Genomic DNA, 26,326 nt, shown 5'->3' on the forward strand with positions numbered 1-26,326 from the left:
GAAGACTTATTACCTCATAACTTAACTCTGTGTGTGTAAATCAAGGAAGTTTTACAGTAGCCTTGGTTCAGGATAGTGTAACAGAAGCTAGAAGATACCATCAGAGACCCAGTAGCCAGATGTAGCTACTGATTACAAAAGACAGGATCTACACTGGCTACTGAGCCATTGAGAGTACCTATACATTCCAGCAGCTAAATGATCAGCAGGATTCTGGACAGGAGCTCTGTGGAAGGAAAGAGAAAACATTAGTCCTAGAAACTTAGGTGAAAATGGTATCAAGCGAGTCAACTGCATATTTTACTTATTAGCATTCTAACCATAATCTCATATATACACTTTAAAAAAACCTTCTAGATTTATTTACTTACTCAACAGGTATTGATTGAGTATTGATCTCTCAGGTACTGGAGCTCCAGCAGCAAATAAAAAAAAGATTAATAGTCCTGCCCTTCTAGCATTCATTAGTAGTAGTGAGAAAATCTGCAGTTGATTCCTTGGCATGTTTTGCAGTAAAATATCTTATATATGAGAAACAAAAAAGCAAGCAAAAAAAAAAAAAAAAACCCCAATTCACCATTCTGTTGTGGCCTTGGAGCATCTTTGTTTGCTTTATGCCAGTTTAACTTGGGTAATGTAGCAATGATAAACATATGTAAAATAACTTGCAGTAAAAATATTGTTTCCTTGTATAAATTTATGATACAGTTATAATCTACTGAAGATCTAAAATAACAAAAAAAACTGACAAAAGATGTTTAAAAGGTATTCAAAGCAGCAAATCACCAGTATGTTGATTCTAGGTTTACCTCTCATAATACAATGTAGCTATAAAAAAAGTTTAAAGCTAGTTGTCTGCTTCAAGTTATTCCTTCATTCACTCAGCCACCCTCAAAATGCCTCCTAAAGTGCCTTTTCCATATTTTATGCCACTCATTAGGGATGTGACACTAAATGAAGTCCCTCCACTCATGGAACTAAGAATGTAAAACTTAACTTGTGGGTACAGAAAGACAGAAAAAAATCAATAGATATGTGTGTCCATTTCATTGAGTAGTACAACAGGGAAGAGGATTGCTATTTTTCATAAAGTAATCAGGAAAAGCCTCACTGTGGGTGTAACATTTAAGCAGATCCCTTGAAGGCAAAGGACTATGCACATGATGCTATTTATATGAACTGTTCAGAATAGACAAATTCTTAGAGACAAAAAATAAATTAGTGGTTGCCTGGGGCTGGGAGGGTAGAGGTTAAGAGAAGGGAGATAGACTGCTAATGGGTATAGACTTTCTCTTGGGGGTGATGAAAATTTTCTAAAATTTAGTGTGGTACTGAAACCCAATGAATTGTACTAAGTGTAAACCCAGAGTTAGAAAGAACATGGCTAGTTCTGGCCAAGATGGAAGGTGTAGGTAGAAACCCTTTGCTTCCTCACACAACCAAAAGGAGGATAACAACCAATCTAAAAGCAATAAACAACCAGAAGTGCCAGAATATCAAACTGCATGGAATTCCAACAACCACAGAATTAAAGAAACAGTCAAACAGAACAACCTGACTGGTAAGGAAGCGGAGGGAGAGAACCCAGGGCAAGGTGGTGGACCATGAAAGTGGGGCTGGCTGTGGCAAGGTGGTGGGCTGTGAGGGGAGGGCTGACTCAAGGGGAAACTGAGATTCAGAACTGGCTGAGGACTATGGCAGTTGCCAAGGTGGGAGAAAATCCCAGTCTCACAGGATAGTTCATTAGAAAGTTGAGTTAGAGACCAGCAGGGGAGCTGCATTGTTCCCCCTCTGGCCCCTCCCCCACAGGCAGTGCTGCCTCAGCTCAGAAAGGAGGGTTGCCCTGCCCTGGTGAATACCTAAGGCCGCACCCCCTTACAACTTAACAGATGTTTAGAGACAAAGAAATAGGGCCCAAATGAAAGAATAGAAGCAAAGCTTCAGAAAGAGAGCTAAGTGATAAGGAGCTAGCCAACCTATCTGATGCAAAATTTAAAGCCCTGGTAATCAACAGAACTGATTGAGCTCAGTTGAAAAATGAAAGAAAAAATTAAAGATTCCCAAAATAAAATAAAGCAAAATATTCAGGGAACCAGCAGTGACAGGAAGGAAACCAGGACTCAAAGCAATGGTTTGGAACAAAAGCAAGAAATAAATATCCAACTGGAACAGAATGAAGGAAAAAGAATAAAAAAAAATGAAGAGAGACTTTTGAACCTGTGGGACAACTTGAAACATTCTAATATCTGAATTATAGGGGTGCTGAAAGGAGAACAAGAGCAAGAAATACAAAACTTATTTCAACATATATTGAAGGAAAACTTCCCCAATCTGGCAAAGGAAGTAAGACTTCCAGGAAGTCCAGGAAGCCCAGAGAGTCTCAAAGAAGTTGGACCCAAAGAGGAACACACCAAGGCACATCATCATTAAGTCACCCAAGATTAAAGACAAAGAGAGAATCTTAAAAGCAGCAAGAGGAAAGGAAAGGATTACCTACAAAGGAGTGCCCATAAGGCTTATCAGCTGATTTCTCAAAAGAAACCTTGCAGGCAAGAAGGGGCTGGAAAGAAGTATTCCAAGTCAGGAAAGGCAAGGACCTATATCCAAGATTACTCTATCAAGCAAAGCTATCATTTAAAATGGAAGGGCAGATAAAGTGCTTCCCAGATAAGGACAAGTTAAAGGAGTTCATCATATGAAATGTTATTATATGAAATGTTAAAGGGACTCATGTAACAAAAAGAAGATCAAAAAGTATGAACAGTAAAATGACAACAAATTCACAACTATCAACAAATGAACCTAAAAAACTAAAAGAAAAACAATGAAAACATAAACTAAGCAAACAACTAGAACAGGAACAGAATCAGAGTAATAGACACCACATGGAGGGTTTTCAGTGGGGAGGGGAAGGGACAAACAGGGGGGAAAGGTACAGGGAAGAAGCATAATTGGTAGGCATTAAATAGACATGGAGGTCAAAAATGGTATAGGAAACAGATGTGAAAGAACTTACACATACAACCAATGGACATAAGCTAGGGGGAGAATGCTGGGGGTTTGGGGGTGCATGGTGGAGGGGGGATAAAGGGGGAAAATTGGGAAAACTGTAATAGCATAATTAATAAAATATACTTTAAAATATCACTGAGACAGAGCAAGAGTCAGAAGGAACCCTTGAAGCAGGAAAATGCCTGGTGTCATGAAGAAGGCATTTTTATATTAGCACATGATCACAGTGGCCCATTATTGTTTGACTTTTAGAATTATTCTAGATAGTAAATGACTATGCAATTTGGCTCCAAGTACATGTTTTAAAATCCTACTATCATGAATTTAAAATGCTTTGGCTATCACTTAGAAAAGATTTAGGGAAATTATCTTCAATTGGAAGAAAGACTATACCTAGGGCTTTAAGTTAGTACAATTTGACTGGACATATAGCTGGACCGCAGAGTGAATGATATTTATTGCCCCCGAAAGTGGTGTTTTGAAAATAAAATGTGCTAGTGATTTGAAAAAATGTCCAACTTTCTGAGAGCTATAAATATATTAATTTTGAGGGAATGTTTTAAAGTGTGTAATCACAGATGTCTAATTTTAAGAAGGAACCCACTTACTAAGTTGTAGTAATACTGTTTCACCAGGAAGTTAGCTCTTCTGGGAGGAGAATGGTGAAATTTACAAGGTAAGTAGGTTTTTGATTGTTAATTTTTTTCCTTTTGAAATAAGTTAAAAACAATTCCATCTATGACATATAAAGTGGCATTGCCTAAAACCCAGCGCATATGTACCAAAGTGGTAAAAACAAAAGAAAATAAAACATATAAGTTTAACTGCAACTTATCCTCAGAATCAAGCATTTATAGATCACAAATTTACATTTCATAAACCACTAAAGCTAAATGTTGTTCATAACTCTTTACAAAATAGACTAACAACTAAAATGAAGCAAAGGTGTAGTTTGGTTAGTTTTAATGCCAACATCCAAAGGATTCTCTTTTATAAATTTTGTTCTATATTTAGATTAGAAGAATGGTATTATTAATGCTCAAAGTCTGCCCTATCTACCCACAAATCTTCCTAAGTCTGAAGAACTATGAAGATGGGTTTTCCCCACTTTTAAATTTATCTAAGCAATACAGAAAGGAAAAGGGATAATAAAATTTTATTAAAGGTTACTTACTCTACAGATTAATGTCAACCACATCAATAATACATATTTTAATGTTTATTAAAATATAGACAATAGAATATATGTGGCATATACTATAGCATAGAATATTAGTCAATGATAGAGTTTCAAAGATTATGAAAAAAAGTCAAAGAAACAGGACCTAAGTAAAAATGTCAACATTACCATATGTTTCAGACTGTAAGACATACTTTTCTCTCCCCCACCCCCACCCAAATTTGGAAGGAATAATGGTTGTTAATGCTGCTGTTGAATTCTATTTACATTTACATTGGTGAAATATTATGTTTTATGTTATTAAATGTTTTACCACATTTTGTACTTCAACATTTTTTTCCTATTTCCTTCCTCTAAAACCTAGGTGCGTATTATGCACTGAAAACTACGGTATATAGTTTTATTACCTAACAATTAAGACAATTAAGCCACAAGAACAGGTGATAAAGCTATAACCCAGTACTCACTAATCAAGTCCCACTCACAGTGCAAACAAACAAAAGAAAAACAATAAACAAAATAAACTGTGTCCATTTTGACTTAAGGCCATTTATTTGATGTATGCATAATGGGAAAGAGTTTAAAAAGGGAGGAAAACACTGATTAAAATTTAAGCCTGCTACCTGTTGTTGGAAAACCAATTGGAACTGGGATAAAGACCATTTCTTGAAATGTTAACTAAGAATCTGAAGAGCTTCTACCATCCAGAATTAGAACAGGGGTGACCTATAAACCGACAAACCAAGAAGTAAAGAAATGCAATGATACTTAAAGCCAAGGTGATTGATATAAAATGGTGTTCTCAAACTTAAAATGAAAGAAATGTTGCTTCATATACCAAACTTTAAAAATTACAGTTTTTGAAAAGAAATTTTGGCCCCAAACACTGTATGTGGAAGTAAATGAAGAGAGATAAACAATTTGATAGCATTGTTAGAATGTTAACTTCACCAAGTCAAATTGTAATGTTTGATTCCAGATATCCCTTCCAACCCCCACTCATGATATCTCACATTTTAGTTTATGTACCAGGGGCCTTATGTCACTAAATACAAACACAGTCAGCTTCTAAAACATATTTGTGGATTTGAAAGAACACATACCACTTTGCTATTCCAACAAAGTCAGTGTTTACTTTAGAAATGAATAAAAACTGCCTCTGACAGGACAATCTCATGTTAAGTGTTCTTTAACACACAAACACAAGGACACTCTGAGATGTGTTGGATATGTCTATTACCTTGGTTGTGGTGATGGTATCATGGGTATTTGCATATGCCCAAATTCATCAAATTGTGCACATTCAATGTGTACAATTCTTTGTATATCAGTTTTACCTGAATAAAATTGCTTAACTCTATAGTCCGGGAAATAATGCACACATATACACACAGGTTTCCATGGGGTGAAATATGCCAGAGGAAAAACTAATCTTTCAGATACAGGTTTCTTTTTTTTTAAATGTTGTGTCTTTTTTTAAAGATTTTATTTATTTATTTTTAGAGAAGGAAGGGACGAGAGAGAGAGAGAGAGAGAGAGAGAGAGAGAGAGAGAGAGAGAGAAACATCAATGTACAATTGCTGGGGGTTCTGGCGTGCAACCCAAGAATGTACCCTGGCTGGGAATCGAACCTGGGACACTTTGGTTCCCAGCCCGCGCTCAATCCACTGAGCTATGCCAGCCAGGGCTTAGATACAGGTTTCTAATTAAAGTATGTTTTTGTGAACTTTAATTCCTTTTGTGTATGTCAGAGTATTTGAGCCAGTGTCTCTCTATAACCAGCACGTGGTTGCAGCCCATCCAACTCTTACATACCTGAGATCCTGTGACTACAGTGACCAAAAACATTTACATCAGCTGATGGTCACTTGATTCTCACATCACTGTGTTTAGTAAATTGCTTTGCAACTCAACTTGAAGGCTCAGGTGAACATTTCTGAGATGTTCCTGCTAAAAATATTTTTTAAAAAGAATTTTTTTTGTGAAATAATTTTTGTCTTAACAGGCCTGGGAAGGGATGGGATTGGCACAAGATCCTAAAACAAGTTTTTAAAGGTGAAACTGCTCACAGCCATAAAGGCATACTCAGACTAGTTTTTGAAAAATAATATTTAGCAATCACTTGCATGCCTTTAATCCTTCTCAATAAAAACCAACTTTTTTTCAAAACAGGAATTAGATGAAAAAGTGAATCATTTTACTCATTAAAAACACTCAAAGAGAAAGGATAGTTTTTACCTAAATTACAGCCTTTCTTATGGATGGACAAATTCCAGAAATTAATTACACTAAATTCACTTGCAAATATCTCCTTGTCACTCTCCCTCTCTCTGAAAGAAACCCTTAAGGCATTCTCTTCAAATAATGTCTGTAGTGTGCATTAATAACTGAAAATAAAGAGTATTAAAATAAGGTGACTGTTTTCTGAACCTGAAAATAATTTAAAAAAACAGTCAGTTTCCCCAAGAATTCCTGACTTAAACTTTTATTTAAATTTCAATTAACCCATTACTATTCTTGACTATTACTTGAGTCTTTCTAAATTTGGTCTCCTTTTTAAGCCTTGTGCTACTTTCTAAAGGCATCAACATCATATACACATAATATTGCAGGTTTCATTTATAATCAAATCTCCACCAAGACTCTGCTTTTGCCACTATAAAGAACTGTTGTCATACAATGTTCTCATGGCACAAAATTCTTCATTTGGTCTTCCTTGAGTCTTCCTATCAAGTTTCACTCAACTCAGATGAACTGAAAGAGGAACAAATAAATATTTGGCCTCTGCACACTGCTTGCCCAGCCTTCTCCCCCCCTCTTTTGAGCCCAGCTCAGAGACTCTTCTAGAATTCTAAGGGACCTTCCTGGAGTCCTCCAGAAAGTTAGCTGCATGCTACTCAGGGCCAGCTCCCTCATCACCGAGTCTGTGTGTCTCAGCTGAAAACATAAGCCAAACTGCCCTTTAATTATTTGTTTAGAAATGTGTCTCCCTGAATGTGAGCTCATTGACGGTAGGGATTGAGTCCTAATCTTTTCAGATTCTCCAGATACTAGCACAGTATACTGGATCACAGTAATCTTTTAGTAAGTATTTGTCAAAGAAAGAAATCTGAGTGAAGTGTATGGCACCTGTACTGATAAAAAAAAAACACTTCAAAAAACAACCAAAAACAGTGAAATGGTATCTCCACTTCAGGAAAATTCTTATTTCTTTATCCTTTAAACATTACTTGATTCCCACCTTAGTTTTATAGTATCTTTCTATAAGATTCATGAGTGATTATAAAATCAAGCTATTTATAAAGGAGTATATTTTCTTAACAAAGTATGAGCTACAGAAAGTACCAATTTAGAGTGAATGTTTCTATATAATCCCTGCAGCACATGTATAACCTTGTTGCACAGAAGAGTCCTTGAGACTCAGAAAGGCTATCTTAACTGCCCTCAATTCTATAGAAGAAGTAAACAAGATCTATTCTGGTGAATTGAAAAAAAATTGAGAAATTTAACAGGTAATTGCATGGGGAGGGATAAGAAACTGGGTAGAAGAACAAAAGGAACATCCATATGTTGTAATTCCTTTTGCTTGTGATGGTTATAAAATGAACTATATTGTAATTAAGTGAAGCATCTTCTAAATATCATAGATGACTGCCAGAAGCTAACATTGGGATTCCATTACTATGAGATCTGTGGTGGTATGTTGATTTTTTAAATTATGTGGTTTCTGTAAGTGTCTCATACCACTAAAGAATAGAAGGTAAGACTGTGGAAAGATAAGTATGATTTGGGGTAGTGAATACACAATACAATATACAAATGATACATTATAGAATTGTACACCTGAAACCTATAATTTTATTAATCAATGTAACCCCAATAAATCCAAGAAAAAATAAAAAAAGAAAAGATAGATGTGGAGATTTGAAGGGACTAACAAAAATGATTTGAAATGATGGAGGGCCAAATGTATATTTCATCCTTTATGATGTAACATGATGACCTAGAGGCTATAACAAACAAAAGACATTCACTCAGCGAAGGGGAAGTAGATGAAAATGTCGATTCTATTTATATAACAAAGAGAAAATTGGAAAGTTAATTGAGATTTATAAAGGAAAATTGCTCTAATATGTTAAATGAAGGAGGAAAAGGGGGACTGGATATGTTTAAACTTCCAGAGAGTGAGAGGACAGCAGCATGAAGTCCTAGCCTACACAGAAAGTATCTGTTCCCAGAGTGGTCGCCACTGAGTAGACAGATGTCTGATCAGTTCTTCAACTAGTCCTAAGGGTATCAAGTGTTTGGGTGTTAATATTCAGTACAAAGCAAGGGACACTGAAAGATGTGAAAACAGCATTTTCTCCCCCCATCTGCTCTCATTAGTTGATCCTAGAATATATCTATGTCCACAGTAGAGGGTTTTGATGGTTTTTAGAGAAACACTATCAATATAATTAAAAAATGAAATTAAAATTATTGAAAATCAAGCTCTCAACTTACAATTGGAGATGGATTTTTGAGATGGTCACAGAATGTAAAAAGAAAGAGGGATACTGAAGAGGGAGGGCAATATAAAGTGGCAAAGAGGAAGGAGGAGAGGTGTCAGTCAAGAGGGCCAAGGAGAAAAAGAGTGTAAGAAAAGGCCAACACCTACTCATGACACTGAGGCACTCATGAGGCAGCAGCTTCATGGTCAGCTGCTATAACTAGGTAGAAAGGAAATTTATTGGATGGAGAAAACCAGAAACTTAGGAGAGGAAGGATGAAGGAAGAGTAGGTCTTGGGAGTAAAAAAAAAAGGTAAAAGGTAAGCATCCGGAGTCTGAGAGCAAGAGAAGATATTCATAGGCCTGGGCAAAGTCAAGAAATTGAGGAAGGAAGTATTTCTTCCTGTGCAGGGTCGGGGAGCAGAAGTGGCAATCTTTATCACTAGGTTGGAAAGGGGAAATAACAGAAACAAAACTGCTGTTTATATTGATGGTAAGTAACACAGGGAAATCTGGTTCCTCTATGAGTGGAGAAAGAGGTCAGGAAAGGTACTTGGCACTAAAGGTTAGTATAACCTTGAAAGGTCTGGCTCAAAGAAGACAAGAGAATGTGTGTGTGTGTGTGTGTGTGTGTGTGTGTGTGTGCGCGCGCGCGGCAGGGATAATCTGAGGAAGCATGAATGGCAGTGTGCTGTAGAAGTAATTTTCAGTAAAAAAATAACTTAGCAACACCCTCTCATTTCAAGAAAATGCCAAGGCATAAGGAACTCAAAAATGAAAGGGAACCTTCAACTTCTAATGAGAACATACTAGATGTAAGTTGGCAATGCTAGATAAGCAGTGAACCTCAGAGCCTGATGAGCAATCCAAACCACAACTGGGATATCCAGACTCTGGTTTGGCTTTACAATCCTATGTAGATGTCACAAGCCAAAAATAAACTCAGTTCACTTTAACTCCAGAATCACCTGGTCCGCTTCTTGACTCAATGCCTATAAATCCCATGTTTGTTCTCCTGTCTTCCATTCCTAGCTGGTAGGTAATGTCATTGAACTACTCAAGTTTCTCACTGACAATTATTATTCATTCTGACATTATCTCTTGTGATTATTACACTTCCATGGTCTGAGAAACAAACTGTAAAAAAAAATACCAAACATACAATAATTCTTTTCATGCTCAGAGGTCAAACTTATCCTACTATTGAGATCACAAATAGTTAACACAAACCCTATGCTGACAGGAAAGAGCTGTTGTGTACATCATCACTTTTCTTTCATATCTGCCCTTGCAGAAGCCAGGATAGGACATGAAATTATGGATGGAATAAATAGAGGTTCTTAAAAGAGCAGAACCCAGAGGATTTGGTAAAAAAATAATAAAATAAAACAAAAATATATAAATTCCCTCTATTGAGTTTTATCCTTAAACAAAACTTTACACTCTTCATGCTCTCATATTAATATATATCCCGATTTCCCAAGTTTAGAATAAACCTGAATAAATTTTAAGAGCATGAAAAAAAAGTTTAGAAACTGGAACTTTCAAGATCCAGTCAAGAAAACAAGTCAAATTTTAGATGTGCCAGTAGGAACATACAGAAGGCTCTTAGGAAAATTTGTCATTTTACCAACATAACAAATATCAGGTTACAAACAGTATTTCCTAAAGTGTGTTTTTGGGGTATAACCAAGAGATGGTTCACATGTTTCTCATGAATTTTTAATACAAAAATTAATGTAAAGGGTAATTGGAAATCCTGTACAAACTTATTTAATGTTGCTCAGCATAGATTTTTCTGAAATTATTGAAATGTAAAACATTTTTTCTGTCTCCCAAAAATGTGTTCTGTTAATTGCCATCCTAGAGAGTACTAAAGGCTATACTGGTTCCCGCACAGTTTATCATATATGCTGGGGAGAAGTTTGGGTGGCAACAGAACAGTCAAGAATTCTCCTTAGGGAGCTACCTCCAAAGCAGTAATGTAAAAAGAAAGAGGCATCCTTAAGACAACAACAAAGCAGGAGGGATGTCAGTTAACATAGCTAAGGAGGAAAGGGGTGCCAGGCATGGGGCAACCTTCTTGGCTAAGCAAAACCTAATGGCACCTACCTTTATCTCAGTTTTGTCTCCTTTCAAAACCACCGATTTCAGTCATTCAGACCCAAATGACTGTTTAGTCATTTAAAGAAAAATTTTAAATAATATAGTATACAAGATTTCATTTATTATGAAACTGAACAATCTTGATAGAAATGATGGAGCAACCATGGAATTAAATCTCATGTTTCCATGTTGGTTTCACAAAGGACTCAATCCCATGCCATCAGTAATCAGGCCCAATGAGGGAAATCACATGGTAAATATCAAAACCCACTGTGGATATGGTGCTGTCCAGCTACCACAACTCTTTCCCATATGAATGAATCTTTGGCCCTTACAACTTTGTGAAACCTGTGGATGTTATTCACTTACAGATGGGTGAACATGATTAGAGGGGATCATTGTCATAAACAACTTGTATACAAATAGAAGTGACCCCAGTAACTGCCTTACAAATTGGTGAGCAAAGAATCCTGGCCAAATACTCAATGACATGACTTGAAGGAAGCAGCAAGTATAGAAGGGAGTACAGTGACCTCTGCCCAAGAAGAGAGGGACAATGTGATCCAGCCAAAGAGCTTGGCTTCTCTGGGTTTCAGGTTGTTCCCCTAGCATATGTGGATAATACTGATCTTACCAATAGTGGTATCATTAAGATAATCATACAAAATGAGGTTTATGAAAGTATTTTATTACTTTTCATGCATTCTGCAAATAGATTTATTACCTTAATAATGGTATACTCTGAAGGTTGTATTTTCACGTCTTATCTTTGCAAACTGAGCCCCACTTTATATGCTTTAGCCCTATGAGTGCTACAATAGTTGTATTTAAGTGCAAATACTTATAAACTATAGAGACAGCTGGCCCCACAGTGCTGGACAAGATATTTCCTGAACCACTTATTTCAACACCTTATAAACAGGAGTAACTAAAGTTATCACATTTATATTTGCAGTCTAACTTTGTTTTCTTATCTATACTAGAAAGTTACATTTTAATACCCAAACCATTAATCAGGTTTTTCTCTCCTATGCTAAGTTGGGTAGTTGTTTTGTTTTTTTGTTTTTTTGTTTGTTTTTTGCCAAAAAATGGCATTTAAAAACCTATCTGCTATAACAATGACTGCTCATTTTTGACGTATTTTTTAAATTGAGGAATAACTAACACACAATGAACTGCACATATTTAAAGGGTACAGTTTGTTATGTTTTGATAGGTATATGCACCCATGAAACCATCACCACAATCAAGATACAAGATAGTGAAATTATCCACCTGCCCCAAAGTTTCCTCGTGCTCTTTTGTAACCACTCCCACTTAACACCCTTACCTCCCCCACCCTCAAGCAACCACTGATCTGCTTTCTACCATAGATTTCTTTGCATTTTCAAAGAATTTTATATAAATGGAAACATTCAGTATGTAATTTTCTTTGGGCCTGGCTTCTTTCACTTAGTGTGGGGTCATCCATGTTGTTTTCAGTATCAGTAACTCACTCCTCATTATTGAGTAGTATCCATCATATGAATATACCACAATTTGTTGATCCATTTACCTGTTGATGAACATTATTAGGATTGTTTCCAGTTTTTAGCTATTACTGATAAAACTGCTGTAAATATTTATTACGAGTTTTTGTGGAGACTTATGCTTTCTTTGCTCTAGGATGAAATATCTGGATCATATGGTCAGTGTATATGTAACATTTTAAGAAACTTCCAAATTGTCTTCCAAAATGTTTGTACTATTTTACATTTCTACCTAAATGTATTCAGAGTCCCAGATTCTTCACCAATTTGTCAACACTTGGTATGGTTGGCCTTTTTAATTGTAACCGTGAAAGTAGTTGTGTAGTGGTATTTGACTGTCATATTGATTTGCATTTCTCTAATGATTAATGATGCTGAGCATCTTTCCATGTGTTTGCCATTTGTATGTATATCTTCTTTGGTGATGTATCTGCTCAAACAATTTGACCATTTTTCTCTTGTTTTCTTATTGAAAATTCCAGTCACAATGGGTAGTACAAGACATTAACTAAAAATTCAAAATTTTATATAATTCATGAGTACCCAAGGACAAAAACTTCACAATGATTACTTTCTAAAATGTATGCTGAACTAAAATATTCTCTAAATGTTGACAAACTTGAAATTTTTAAAAGCTTAAAAAGGATTTAGCTATTTGTAATCAGTATTGTTGCTAAGTCTACATAGGTTCAGAATTTAATTAGTAAACAAAGTCTTATTTCCATGTATTCTATTGGTACCTAAACTACCTTAGTTTAGTTGTTCCTCAGTGCATTAGCAAAAATCACCAAAGTTTCTGTCCATAAGCCACAATTCACATTTTGTGCTAATTATAGTCTAATCCCACAGATTCCATTTTACAAAAATAATTTCTCAAATTTGTGTCCATGTTCTAAAACTGGCAAATGCAAAAACCTCTATTGCTTTTTTTTTTTTTTTGCAAATACTAACAGCTAAGATGTGATTTCCAAGCATGAAGATGAATTCTACTAAAGATCTGCAGAGCAGGCTAGATTCTAGGGGAGCTACATACAGGCTTTCCTTTGAGGAAAAGCAGGGCCATAGGTTCACAGCTCAATTGTTACAGTTGATGTGGGTTTCCTTTTAGATGCCTGGAAAATGACTATGCTGACCACATCCACATTCTGAAATACTTTTTGAGAACTTGTAACCAAACTGCAGGAACTGACTCATTTTGCAGTACCCAGCCACCACATAATCGTTCAGAATAGACTCCCGTCAAGGCAGAAATATCAAGGTTTTAGAACGCAGGCAGCAAATTGTCTACTTATACGGGGAAAAAGAGGGGGGAATCCCCAGGCACATGGGCAAAATGGCTCAAACCCCAGCAGACCATCAGACATGACCAGAAAGACCAAACAGAAGACATCATTTCATGGGCAATAGATGGGTTTTCCTTAAAGCTAAAAGTCAGAGACTGGTAGAAAATGGACCTTATCGTCAAGTTCTCTAAATTACACCTAGAGAGTAGGGCTCAGTTGAGAGCAATGTATGCTGGAAGATTTGGAGAAGATGGTGTCTTAAACGCCCATTCCTGAATTCCTTGTTCACTAAGTCAGAAGCAAAAGCCCTCATCTCCCAGGAAACATGGAAGGATATTGGGGATGCCAGAAAGAAGTGAGGGGAAAAGGTATACAAGGACACCTGGGCTTACGAGACCAGACATTCAATGATACCCTGGAAATCCCCTACATTTTTTCTTACCTATTTTTACATCTTTCTCAGATCCCAAGGTATCTCATTCCAAGGGAGTCACCTTTTTCATGATGTGCCAACTCTCACTCCCTCTGTCAGTGCAGAGTTCGTGCTTCAGAGGAGGATGCCAACAGGCAAACCTGGCCCTCCTCCACAAACATTCTATGTTCCCAAATTACTAATTTCTCCTCCCCACAAGTGAAACTCATTCTCTCAGTCAGTTTCAGCCAGAGGTGGTAAGGAAATCCGGTCCAGTTAAACTGAACTATAAATGACAAAACCAAAATTCTTTTCTGCAGGTGGGTCCCTGGCTAAAAAAAGTATGAATGTTAACCCAAATGCATAACTAAGTAGTGGAAAGTCAGATGTGGTCATAATAAGTATTAGGTATAAAGTCTCAGGTGGTTGTAGTAATACAAACCTGGACAATACCTACTACAAATAGCTATCAAGTCCCTCCAAGCCCTGTATGTTGTCAGTCCTGGTTACATGGTCCAATGTTGATAAAACAACATGTGTATGTCTGCTCTCATTGATGTCATTTCTCATATCATGTAAACTCCCACATGACAGAAACTGTAACATACTTTTTACAAAACATAGGACTGAGTTATGATAGTAAAATAATGGTAAAGGGCTGCAATCCATTTACAGCAATCAACTCTATCTTTAAGAAATTACAAAAATGTTTCTAACACAAAATTAAAAGGTAAAAAGTAAATACAATCTCATTCCTCCTGATTGGTCAACTGCTTTTATTTTCCCACGGTCCCTTTCTGCCTCCGATTATGAAACAGGCACTGTGCAACACAACTTTTTAACCTGTATCAAACAAAATTTTCATACAGAATTATAAGAGGAAACCTATCAATTGCATGAACATAAAACTGAGGGCCACCAAAAAATACTTTTAACACAGAAGTACTTAAAACCATGCAGTTCAAAATTCTAAACTATTCATCACTGAGTGTAAAATCAGCAAAGACATTGCCTACAGGCAGAGAATTTTTGGCAAGTATGAATGGAATTGAAACATCCCACTGCTAGACACTCGAGTACCCCACACCTTTCTGAGGAACAAATGTGATGGGCACAATTACCCATTTTTGGCTCTTTAGCTAATAAAGAGTTAGTAGCTCAGCTTTATTTTCTTTACTAAGGTTTCCATATCATACTAACTTCAATTACAACAGTAGCATTTTACCAAATGAGGGCCCTACCCAACTTGTATACACTCAGGTTATGAGGCACAATGGCTGGACTATCCAGGACCCCTATACAAATCACCTGTACTCTAGAACACCATTCTCCTTCTCCTTAGTTATTATGTTCTCTATGTTCCAGCAGTTTCTTACTATGGCCAACTATGTGATCTGCTATTCACTACCTCCCAGACCTTATCTACTACTTCCCCCTTGCTTGCTGTTCTACACCAGCCTCTTTTCTGTCCCTTAAACATGACAAGTTTGCTTCCACCTCCACTGCAGTGACTCCATTTTTTCTGCCAGGAATCCTCTTCCTCCAAATACTGTCATGGTTGGCTCTTCACTTTCCATGGGTAATTCTCTAATAAACATTAGAAAACCTTTCCTGTCAGCCCTGGATAAAATAGCTCTTCCCTAGGTCCCTGGGTATTCCCTATCTGTCTTGACAGTTATATTTTTCTCCATAGCATGTACTAACTTCTAACACATACTTATTTGTTCAATTACTGTCATTCTCTCAGCTCCATGCAAGCAGGAGCTTGACAGAGAGCACAATCTGGCATGTGTAGGTGCACAATACATTGTGTAAAATGAATATATCCCATATGACCTTTTCGTCAGTTGTTCTGCTATAAGTTTGTGAAGTTTAGATGGAACCTGAAATGATTTTTGTCAACATGCCATACTTCCAGGGCCAGATGGACAGGAGCTATATAGCACAGTGGTCATTTCTCCAACATTAAGAGAAATTGTGCAGGGATGAGGAAGGAAAGGACACCTTCTTTATACTCCCTCTACTATCCATAGGTAGAAGATAAGGAATGGTCTTTTAGAGTATGGCTATCAAACAAGATGTAAAGAAAGAATAGAAATGTACTGCCTTTACTAACCTAACTTGTTCCAAACGGTACTTATTTGATCTCAATCAGAGCGAAGATCCCTGAGATAATGAGCTGCCCTTTCAGAGTGTGAGCTATTTTGTTTTTAAGTCTACATGAACATTTCCTTATATTGGGCTATACAGGGTGAAGCAAAAGTAGGTTTACAGTTGTGAGTATGTAAAACAGTTTATTCTTGCATTATTTATTAATTATTGTATTACTTTCCACATCAACAACTTTTGTCTCTACTTTTGCCCCACCCTGTATATACATACTATTGATGTAAACTTAACATTTCATGCTGAAAGATATAAAGCATTTTCATTGCCTTTGCTGCTATGGTATTAGAAAACACACAGACCAAGTTTGTGCCATTACAAAGAACTTGATGGTTATCTGTATGCTTTCCAAAAAGTATGGGAAATGATACTCAGGTTTAAATCATTACTAAATCACAAGTAAAGGTAGACTCTATATGCTTTAAGGAAGAGTATCCATAACTGCAGCATCATCACAAATAACACTTCTTAAAGTGTTAAAAGTATAAATGCTCCTTACTATCTTCATTTCTGCAGAAGACAGGGTATCCCTCATTTTTTTATCCCAAGTTTTTAACTGCACAACATTTTATTGTTATCTATAGGCACTATACTATACAGAAAATCTCTGAACTCTGAAAAAAGTTTCTGAACTATATAACTAATTCTCCTTATTCTTTTTAAAATTATTTTTTATGGTCGTTCAAGTACAGTTGTCTCCATTTTCATTTTCACGTATTAGTGATACTTCAAAAAAACTCACAATAAATTTAATTGAGGGCAGAGCAGATCTTTGTACCTTCAAATTGACTTAAATTCTATTTTAAAATCATAGGCCTTTGTTCTCTCTTCCTGTTTTTTAAACAGGGGAATAAGTTGAAAGCTCAGGGGAAATTCTTAGACATTATTTACTAATACATTCCCTACTATGACTCCTTCTTCTACCTCCATTAAAAAAGGAAATAAAACCAATTTCTCTACACTATTTTCCTGTTATTAGCTTCTTTCTCCTACTTTGAGAAAGAAAGCTGACTGCCAAAGGAAGATGACTGAAGACTTTTATGAATATCAGTCTATGAAACATGCCTTGTGTTAAAAATAACAAAGAATCAAATGAAAGATGTAGTCATTGAGATGAAAGGAACAAACTGAATTTGTAGTTACTCCTCTTCCTTTCCCTAATGGTCCCTAACCCCATCCTTTCTTTCATGGACCTACAGGTAGGTGTTGAATGAGTTATGTAAGATAATAATGAATGAATGAATGAATGAATGAATGAACAAATGAAAGCGTGAAGTCAGGCATGATTAGTATATCTTCCTACAAGCAAGCTCAGTCTAAGGCTAGGAGATTTTTAAAGAGATTTCTAAGCGCTCTGAACCCATGGGTTAGGGTAGCCTGCTCTCCCCCTATTAGTCAAATTTTCAGCTTACATCTGATAAAGGAGGAAATTCTCATTGTGAAACCCCTTTCTGAAAATTAACTCCTCATACAAACACAGGGTTTCATGCACACAGCTGGTTCTTATCTTCTTTACTTAGAAGTTTTGCCCTTCTAGATAGCACCTAGAAATAGATAGAGATAAAGGAGAAAAAGATTCATTAACTACAGATTCTTACTCATTTTATTTTTCTGTGGATTAATTCAAGAACAGATTAAAAAAAAGAACAGACAGAAAAATCTCCAGAGATGCTGCCGAAAAGTACATATCTAGGACCCAAATGCTCACATACTTCTTCCTTTCAAACTAACTTTCAAGTGAAAACATTAGAGGAAAAATAGGGGAAATCACATGAGTAAATTTTTTAGTGTATGAGATCAACTGAAAACAAGGAATTCCCCTCCTGGACTTCAGTGGCCTAATTCAAAAATCATAAAACACAAATGACTAAAACTGTTCCTGTTAATTTGTAAAATAAGAAGCAGAAAAAGTCAACTTTGTATTTCAATATTGGGAGGGCCAGGCCTAGAACATGTAACACTTTGCAGGATAGAAATGAGAAGACCATTTCTGAGACTTTCAGGTTCAGTCAACTTTTATTCTGCTTTTCTGCCAGAGAGAAGTACTTTCCATCTATACTAGCAACAGCCTCTTTGGATTTAGAGTCTGGTTCTATACCACCTGAGTGGCCACAAGCATATTCCTTTACCTCACTATGTCCCAGTGTCCTCATCTATGAAATGCGCATAATAATTGAATCAATGGGTTGTCAGGAAGACTGGACAGGTGAATGAGGGTAGAGCTAATACAATAGTGCCTACCTAGAACATGGTTAAGTATGCAGTAAATGGCGACCACTATTGTCATCACTGTTTTACTTAATCTGATGTGAAAAAAGACATATAACTTAGAATGGATCTATGGGATTTAAAACTAAACTGAAGGATTTCGGAAGGGAACTCAAGTATGTTAAGCACCATTACCTCAGGGACCACAGCATGTATTTGACATGTGTTATCTCATTTCATGCAAAAACTTTGTGAGGTAGTACTGATGCTCCACTTTCTGGGGCTTAAGGAAATAAATGGAGCAAGGGGCAAAGTCTGCTGTAAACACAAGTCTATTTGTTTCCAAAGTCTGTACTCTCAGGGAGCAAACACTACAATGGATGCTGTGAACAGGCACCTTCTTAGAGTCATGGTAACCACTATCACATTCTTGACACTGAGTGGAAAATGTCTGGAGTTTTGGAGACTCTTTTTCATGTAATCAGAATTTTGGAAGGACTCTGCAAAATTTTGCTGGACCTGTACACATTCACTGTTTTTCTCATTTTGAACAACTCTACTCTCACTATATACATTTTTGTATATACATGTATATACATGCATATATATATTTTTATATATATGCATGTATATATATCTATATATTTGTATATATATACATGTATATATGTATATGTGTGTATATACCCATCTCCAAATCCTAATTGAGAGAAATCAATTGGTTTTCACTTAAAATGTCTTTATCCAACTGCTTTTAGAAAAGGCGAGAAAACTAAACTTTTGTCCAATACCACAACCAACGAAGAATGGGCTTTCAGTAGAATAAGTGCTTCAGGAGAATTAAACTCTTCCAAGGCAGAAAGGGAAGATCCTTTAAAAATAAAACCTTAACATTCTTTACATAATCAATGACTCCATCTTTTACTTTTAAGTACCAGTTATGCTTTGTTTTTAAGCAAATTATTATCTTATTACATTGACCATTTACAGAAACTAGAAACTACTGTTATTAAAATATAGCCAAGAGAAACCAAATGCCAATTATTACAATTACTTACAAAGCATATTATATTCAACTTTTATATGTATCTAATCTGTTCCTTTAAGAATTTAAAAGAAAAATGCCCTGACTGATGTGGCTCAGTGGACTAAATGCTGGCCTGAAAACCAAAAGGTTGCTGGTTTGATTCCCAGTCTGATTCCCAGGCTGCCTGATTTCCCCCAAGGGGCCCTTGCTTTGTCTTAGTGTAGCTCTCATGCCAGGGAGCTCACTACTTCAAGGTGACCCATACTCTCTTTCCTCAAAACCCAGACCTCCTGATAAGAATGTCTATGCAATAACTTTTTCCACTATTCAAGATAATTTCCTTGGGGCTAAGGAAATAATTATTTTGTGTGTCTTAATTTTTCCAGATAAAGAAGTCAGGCTGTTGATAGAGATCAATGTTGGGAAAACTATAAACAAAATAGGAGCCTCTGAGACTCCTGGAACTCCCACACACCCACCTAGGAGAACCTGTTATAAATAAGCATTCTGCTGCAGGCCCCTGGTAATGACCATGATGGTAATGCCATCAGCTTTTGATGACAACAGGCACAGGGTGACAAGGAATAAACAGTTGAAACATCTTTCTGATTCAGTCAAGAGTTCCAGTGCCAGATCTCCAAGCCTTTCTCATACCTTTCGCATACCTAGACTCAGTAAGAACAGAGTGTAGCTAGACTGCTTGCTTTCAAATCCTGGCTCTACAACTTCTTGGTTGAGTTAATTTGGGCAAGTTGTTTCACCTCTCTGTGCATCTGTTTCCCCATGCAAAATGGAGATAATCATACTGGTTATACACAGTTTTTGTGAGAATTAAATAAGTTAATACATATATAAAGTATTTTTATACCCAAACATTTACTGAGTATGTGCCAGGCACTGTTCTAGATGCCAGTGATTCATTTGGAGTAGTGCCTAACACATATATGAGCTCCATGCATACCAGTAATTAGAAGTCCACAAACCCTTATCTGATCCTCAGATTGATAATTCTTACAATGATTTTATAAATGTAATAGGGTGACTATTCTAACTATAGAAAATCTCAGAGTGGAGACAGGTCTGGTGCAGCCCTCTGTGATCAAATACATTGGTATTGCTATAATAAAACATACTAACATTCATTCTAAGTGGATGAATGAAGACTACAAAAAGTTTCACATTAGATCAAGTTATGATTTGCTGCCAAATTTGACATTAAAATCTTTTGGTTTTTAAAGTTTTTTGGATTTCAGAAGAGATGGTGAACCTATATATTAAAAAATGGATAAAACTGATTAAAGTCTGTTTTTCCTTTCTACTTCTGATATGCTAATGACCAAATAAATAGTCAAAACCATTTACGAGTAATGACTAGGAAACCCTTCAGGCATGGAAAATCCACACAGCGTAACTAATCTATCCCAAGCATTAGTCAACAACCTCTGCCCCCAAATGCAGTGTGCCATAATATTCTCAGTCAACCAAATCATTTCCACAAACAACAGGTCTCAAACAATCTTTAAGGGTTTTTTAAAGTAATTTTTGAACATCAGGTAAAATACCTAAGTTTTGCCGCTATTTTAATAGCACAACTTTATCTTTCCTCTAGAAAAAAGACAAGCTATTAAATGACAAATAATTGATTTAAAAGCATATACCTTAAAAGAATAGAGTATGCTCTGTAATCAGCCTAGTGGAAATAAATAAATGTGATGCCTAAATGGTAAACTATCCTGTTTCCCAAATAATTTTCTCCATATTGCAATTTAAGGAAATATTTGAGGCTCTTGAAAAGCTACACTGTAACTGGTTCAAGATGTTCTCACTGCTGGTCAGCACTGGATAAAAGATTAACAAAACCCATGGAAGCCAACTTCTCCTGACTACTACTCTCATATATTGTTTACCTTCCCTAACTTTTCTGACCCCTTTCCATTTATTCTGTACTAAAGTATTGCTTTGTTCAATATTTAGGGTTTACCACTTCCATGGTGATCCATACACAAAGGCAAGTCAGGAAGACACGAAACAAATGGAGATACTTATGTTGCTTCATGGTTTTTCCCCTTCTCATTATCCTCCTACTCAATGAGACTATAGTGGGAGGTCTGAATGACATTTCCAAACTGAAACTTAAAGCTACATTTTAACAGCCAACTCTTCAGTTGTCATAGGAACAACACTATGAAGCTTATCTAGGTTCTAACAAACAGCCACTTACTTTGCTAGCAATTAAAGCTCTCCCTTCCAAACATATAAACACATACACATACATACCTTAAAAATTGGTGAAGGGATTGAGCAAAAAGGACAAAGGACTCTGGACATGGACAACAGTGTGTTGATTGCTGGGGGCGGGGGGGAGGAGGGCAGAAATAAGGGGACTGAAAGGTAATCTAAAACAATTAATAAAAAAATTGGACAAAACTGTATACCACATCAAAAATTTAATAAACAAACCCAAAGGGAGAGCGTTTATGTTTCTGACTATGAAAATACCAAATACACAATCTGAGAGAAAAGTATTCTGAAGTGTGTCACTTGACCTGATTCCCTTTAGTTTGTAGCTTTACATACCCGCAAAGTCAGGTGCACACTGTTTATAGAGTACATAAAAATATTAATACTCTCAGTAAACACAATGGAGAATAAAAATGCTATATTATTTATTTTACATGCATTTTTAAAACATGAAAACATGAATTGAAAACATGAAGAGCTAAAAGCTTTCCTCTGGAATATATTTTCTAGCATTTATTTTTTCAACCTGCTTCTATCATATTTTTGTCATTCAAAACAATGGATTCTAAATGGATGAGTCAAATCTACAAATTATATAGAGGCTTTTTTCCCATTAAGCATGGAAGTCTTCAGTCAGATTATTAAATCATGTTTTTTCCAAGTATTTACACAGAATATAGAGCTGAATTATGAATCACTGAATACAAGCTAGCAGATGGATATATATTACCTGTAAATATCTCAATGCTTCATCACCATTTTTCTATCTTTAAGACTCTAAAACCTATAAATTCATGTACTTTATGGAACTGAGCAGCATTTTTCCACATCCTCAGTTACACCTTAATTAAGTCAAATAACCTGTAATATTCACACATTTGGATCACCAACCTGGTTATGGGAGGACCTGCCCCTAAAGGCCATGCTTACCTTGTTTTTTTATCTATGTCTTTGAAAGCTATTAGTCTGAGAAAATGTTTTTTAAAGTTCTCAAAGTACATAAAAATACCAATTAATGCATACCACTAGATTCATTTTTCTCTTCTCCACCTTCATCCCACTCTAGTGCCAGAGACAAACTGCAGCATTGCTATGTTGTTTTTTATTATACATTTTCCCCTTTCAAGTTATGGATTTTAAGATTCTGAGAGCAATAGAATGGGAACCCAATTCACAAATGCAGATTTAACTTTCAATTTGGCTTAAGATACTGAAGAAATAAATAAGATTATATAACCTGAAACTTATCAGAGTATGACTGATAGTAACAGTTTTAATTATGTGTTTACATTTATAAAGAGAGATCACCAAAGTTACCAATAATTGCTAGCAGTTAAAGAACAATTCTTTAGCATATGATTCTATAAGTATTCATCATATGATTACTTCTATTGATCAATAAAAAACAAGTAAAATCAAGTCGCTGACCATCATTCTAATTTTATTTTCTTATTCTATTTAACTTTTCCAGCAAACAATTCTTAAGAAGCCAAGTCAAGAAATCTGACATTCACACCTAATATAAACCTGTGTTCCTTTAGAGTTCACAAGAGCTTACTGTATAGAACACAGGTATCCAAAGCTTTATTGTATTATTCTCAACATCTTAAATACAGGGCAGCTCAGACTCAAGATTTTAACAAACAATTAACACTTTAAAGAAAGACAGATAGACAGGCACATCAGTAAGAACTATTAATCAGGACTTCTCAAAATCTAATGAACCATATAGGAATAACTACCCTTTTCCTATACTGGTGTAATCAAATAGAACAATTTTAAAATTCATGATACAAACATAAAAAAAACCTATTGTCATCTTAATCTGTCTTTAATAATCAGTAGGAAATGTTTCTAATGCATTACTTAAACTTTCATTTTGTAGAGTTCTAAATACCTGACCTCCTTGGGTAGAGGGATAGAAAAGAAGGGTATCTTGACTAATTCTAAAAGCATCCTTTCAAAAATCATACATACTATTCAGACTAAATGGAAATCTACATCCATGGAAAGTCAATGCTGCAACTCTACCAAACAACCCATTTTAATTTTCCTCCCTTCAAACAGAAAAGGTAAAAAGGGGGGGACAAGCTAGTTATATTACATATATTTGGCTAAACTGGTAATGCTCAGTTCATCTTTATTAACTGCCTTAAGGCTTCTCAGCCTTTATGCTATATTCTTGGGCTGCTACTCTTTAGAATTCCTTACTCTGTTTATGTGTTGTCTGGTTCAACACAGTTCTTAAGGGGTCTGTGAACAATTTCACAATTGCCACACACACCATATGATATCCATTAGGGAGCAATGCCACTTTTTACTTACCAGTTCTGGATAGAGCAGTATTTCCTGGTGATAGAATGCTGCTTCCATTCATTAAAACTCTCTCTTCACAGCTTGGTAAATCTGATTATAAAATGTCTTTGTTCCAGATCACATGAGGAGCTTTGCTTACAAGTTTTCTAAGAAGTTATCTGCATTTCATTCCTGTGACAAAATGAGTAAGAACAAGGAGTTGCGGGGGGAAGAGGGGATGGTGAGTAGACAGGGAGTGAGTCCACACAAGTTCCTGGCAAAGATTTTTAGTTGCATTTTTCTGAGTTTAATCAGTAAGCTATATTAAAGTGACAGTTACCAGTTCAGGAAGCCAGAGTCTGATCGTCAGCCACAACCCGTTGGGTGTCTTCCACTGATGCACATAGACCCTAAAAGAAGCAGTCACTTGGTCATCTATCACATGTGGCTGAATCACTGGACAACCACCCCTCTCCCCTCCACACCCACCAGGCCTCTGTTGAGCAGCCGCCCAGGCAGGAAAGTGGTCTGACTCCAGAAGCAGGACCTCTTATAGAGACCGCCAATTAGCTGCTGACCAATCGCAGTCTGCACCTAGTACCTAAGTCACATGACAGGGCAGTCCCTATGACTGAAGGATTTCTGAATTACTGGGGTTATGCAAAGGACACCCATTCAGGAAAGGAGAAAAAAATGCCATAAGCTGAAACAGAAAACGCCCATGCTGTGACAACTCCAGCTTTAAAACAGGGAACATCCAAGCCTCACACAGACAGAGAGAGAGCCACAACCAAGTCAAGATGGAAATCAGATGAATACCTGGCACATACTAAAAAATGATCCCAAAGCAGAGAGGCAGAGTTTACAAACCCATTTCACCTATAAATCCACTCCTTCTTACCCAACTTCTACAGTTTCTACAACAATTTTACATTCTAAACTTAGTTATTTTAATAAGTGACAGTGAGCCTCTCTCCAAATCCACTGTGAGAAAATGTGAAACACACAAACCCCTTCTCTCTCCATCCTCTCAAAATACCCCTAAACAGGATTCAAAGTTTGCCATGAAAAAGTTTCATAAATGAAACGTTTCTTCCAAAATTGGTGGATAAATCAGGCAAAATTAAACATTGTCAGGACAAATTTGTATGGTAACTACTAAATCATATGCCTCTCACCCTCCTCCTTCTCTCCCATGTAATCATTTTAGACTGTTCAAACCAAGAACACTCTTCTTGTTAAGTAAATGAACACCCCCAGTAAACTAGCTACTAATTTATTTTTAACACTATTAATTTATTTCTTAAATATTTTATGTCCTAGGAAAAATTCAACTGTGAACACTCTTACCATTTCTATGGCACACCCCCAAATGGTACTTACAAATGCTCTTTCTTAGGGTCTGTTGGTTTCTCCCACCCCTAATATCTGAAGCCAATATATGAGCTCAGCTTCATCCTTTAAAGCTAAAGGCCCTATTTTGATTGTGCAAAACTGCAACAGCTCCTTCCCCGAGACAAACCCAGAACACTGTGCTGCTTGCCATTCCCAATTTATGGAAGGAAGTGTATGTCAAACAAACCAGGTGATGACTCAGAATACCTCCCCCAGACATATTTCCCTAGCATGGGAGGGTAGTGTAAGTGCAGCCCATTTGGATGTGACTCAGTTTTATTAGGCTGATGATTGTAGTTAATCTGACAAGCTCACATTTTTCTTTTATAACTTGCACATTTCAGGATCAGAATGCACCTTCTAAATGGTTTTAAAGAACTGGATCATGTAAATGATCAAGTTACACCACTAATTTTAAGGTATAGCAAGTTTCTTGTTCTATTTCCAAATATTTAAATCTTCAGAATTAATTGCTGAAAACTTTATAACTGAGGCCACCAAATGTTTGAGTTCACATGGCAGCTATAAACTGATTGTATATGTGTAGGTCTACTGCAGGTTTTTTCCCATGGAGGACCCTTTGCATTCTAGGATCCCAGTTTAAGTCTCTAAGTCTGAGGCCCACATGGCAGGTTCTTCAGGAAGTGGTGGGGATCATGAGAGCCATGTTGCAGCTTTCACTTTTGCATTTACTGAAATTCACATTCTAACCTGAACTACTCATACACTAGCACATATAAAATACAACCACATCTCTCTCTCCCTCTCTCTCTCTCTCTCTCTCTCTCTCTCACACACACACACACACACACAGGCACAAATCAGTATAGTCCTTTAATCCCAACAAGTTTACAAGCAACAATAGAAAAACTTGAAAATCATCATAATGTCACCTGTGAAAATTACAGTTAAATAAATTGGCATGCCTAAAAGTCTTCTTCAGTAAAAAGTTTACTACCAAGATGGGGGCAGTATTACATGGA

The 26,326-nt window shown here is 36.3% G+C and overlaps 1 long non-coding RNA gene across 2 annotated transcripts; it reads right to left on the minus strand.

The window, feature by feature from the left end:
• Positions 1–167: 167 nt before the first annotated feature.
• Positions 168–25,209, minus strand: LOC118498376. Of its 2 annotated transcripts, XR_004900879.1 has the most exons (3): positions 24,289–25,209; positions 23,979–24,140; positions 168–226 (listed from the first exon to the last, which is right to left on the minus strand). It is a non-coding gene; the product is annotated as an uncharacterized LOC118498376 (long non-coding RNA). The 2 variants fall into 2 exon arrangements; XR_004900878.1 differs by lacking the exon at positions 168–226 and having other exon boundaries at positions 19,298–24,140.
• Positions 25,210–26,326: the final 1,117 nt, after the last annotated feature.

The sequence above is a fragment of the Phyllostomus discolor genome, chromosome X (genome assembly GCF_004126475.2).
Source record: "Phyllostomus discolor isolate MPI-MPIP mPhyDis1 chromosome X, mPhyDis1.pri.v3, whole genome shotgun sequence".
In the NCBI taxonomy this organism is placed as follows: domain Eukaryota; kingdom Metazoa; phylum Chordata; class Mammalia; order Chiroptera; family Phyllostomidae; genus Phyllostomus; species Phyllostomus discolor.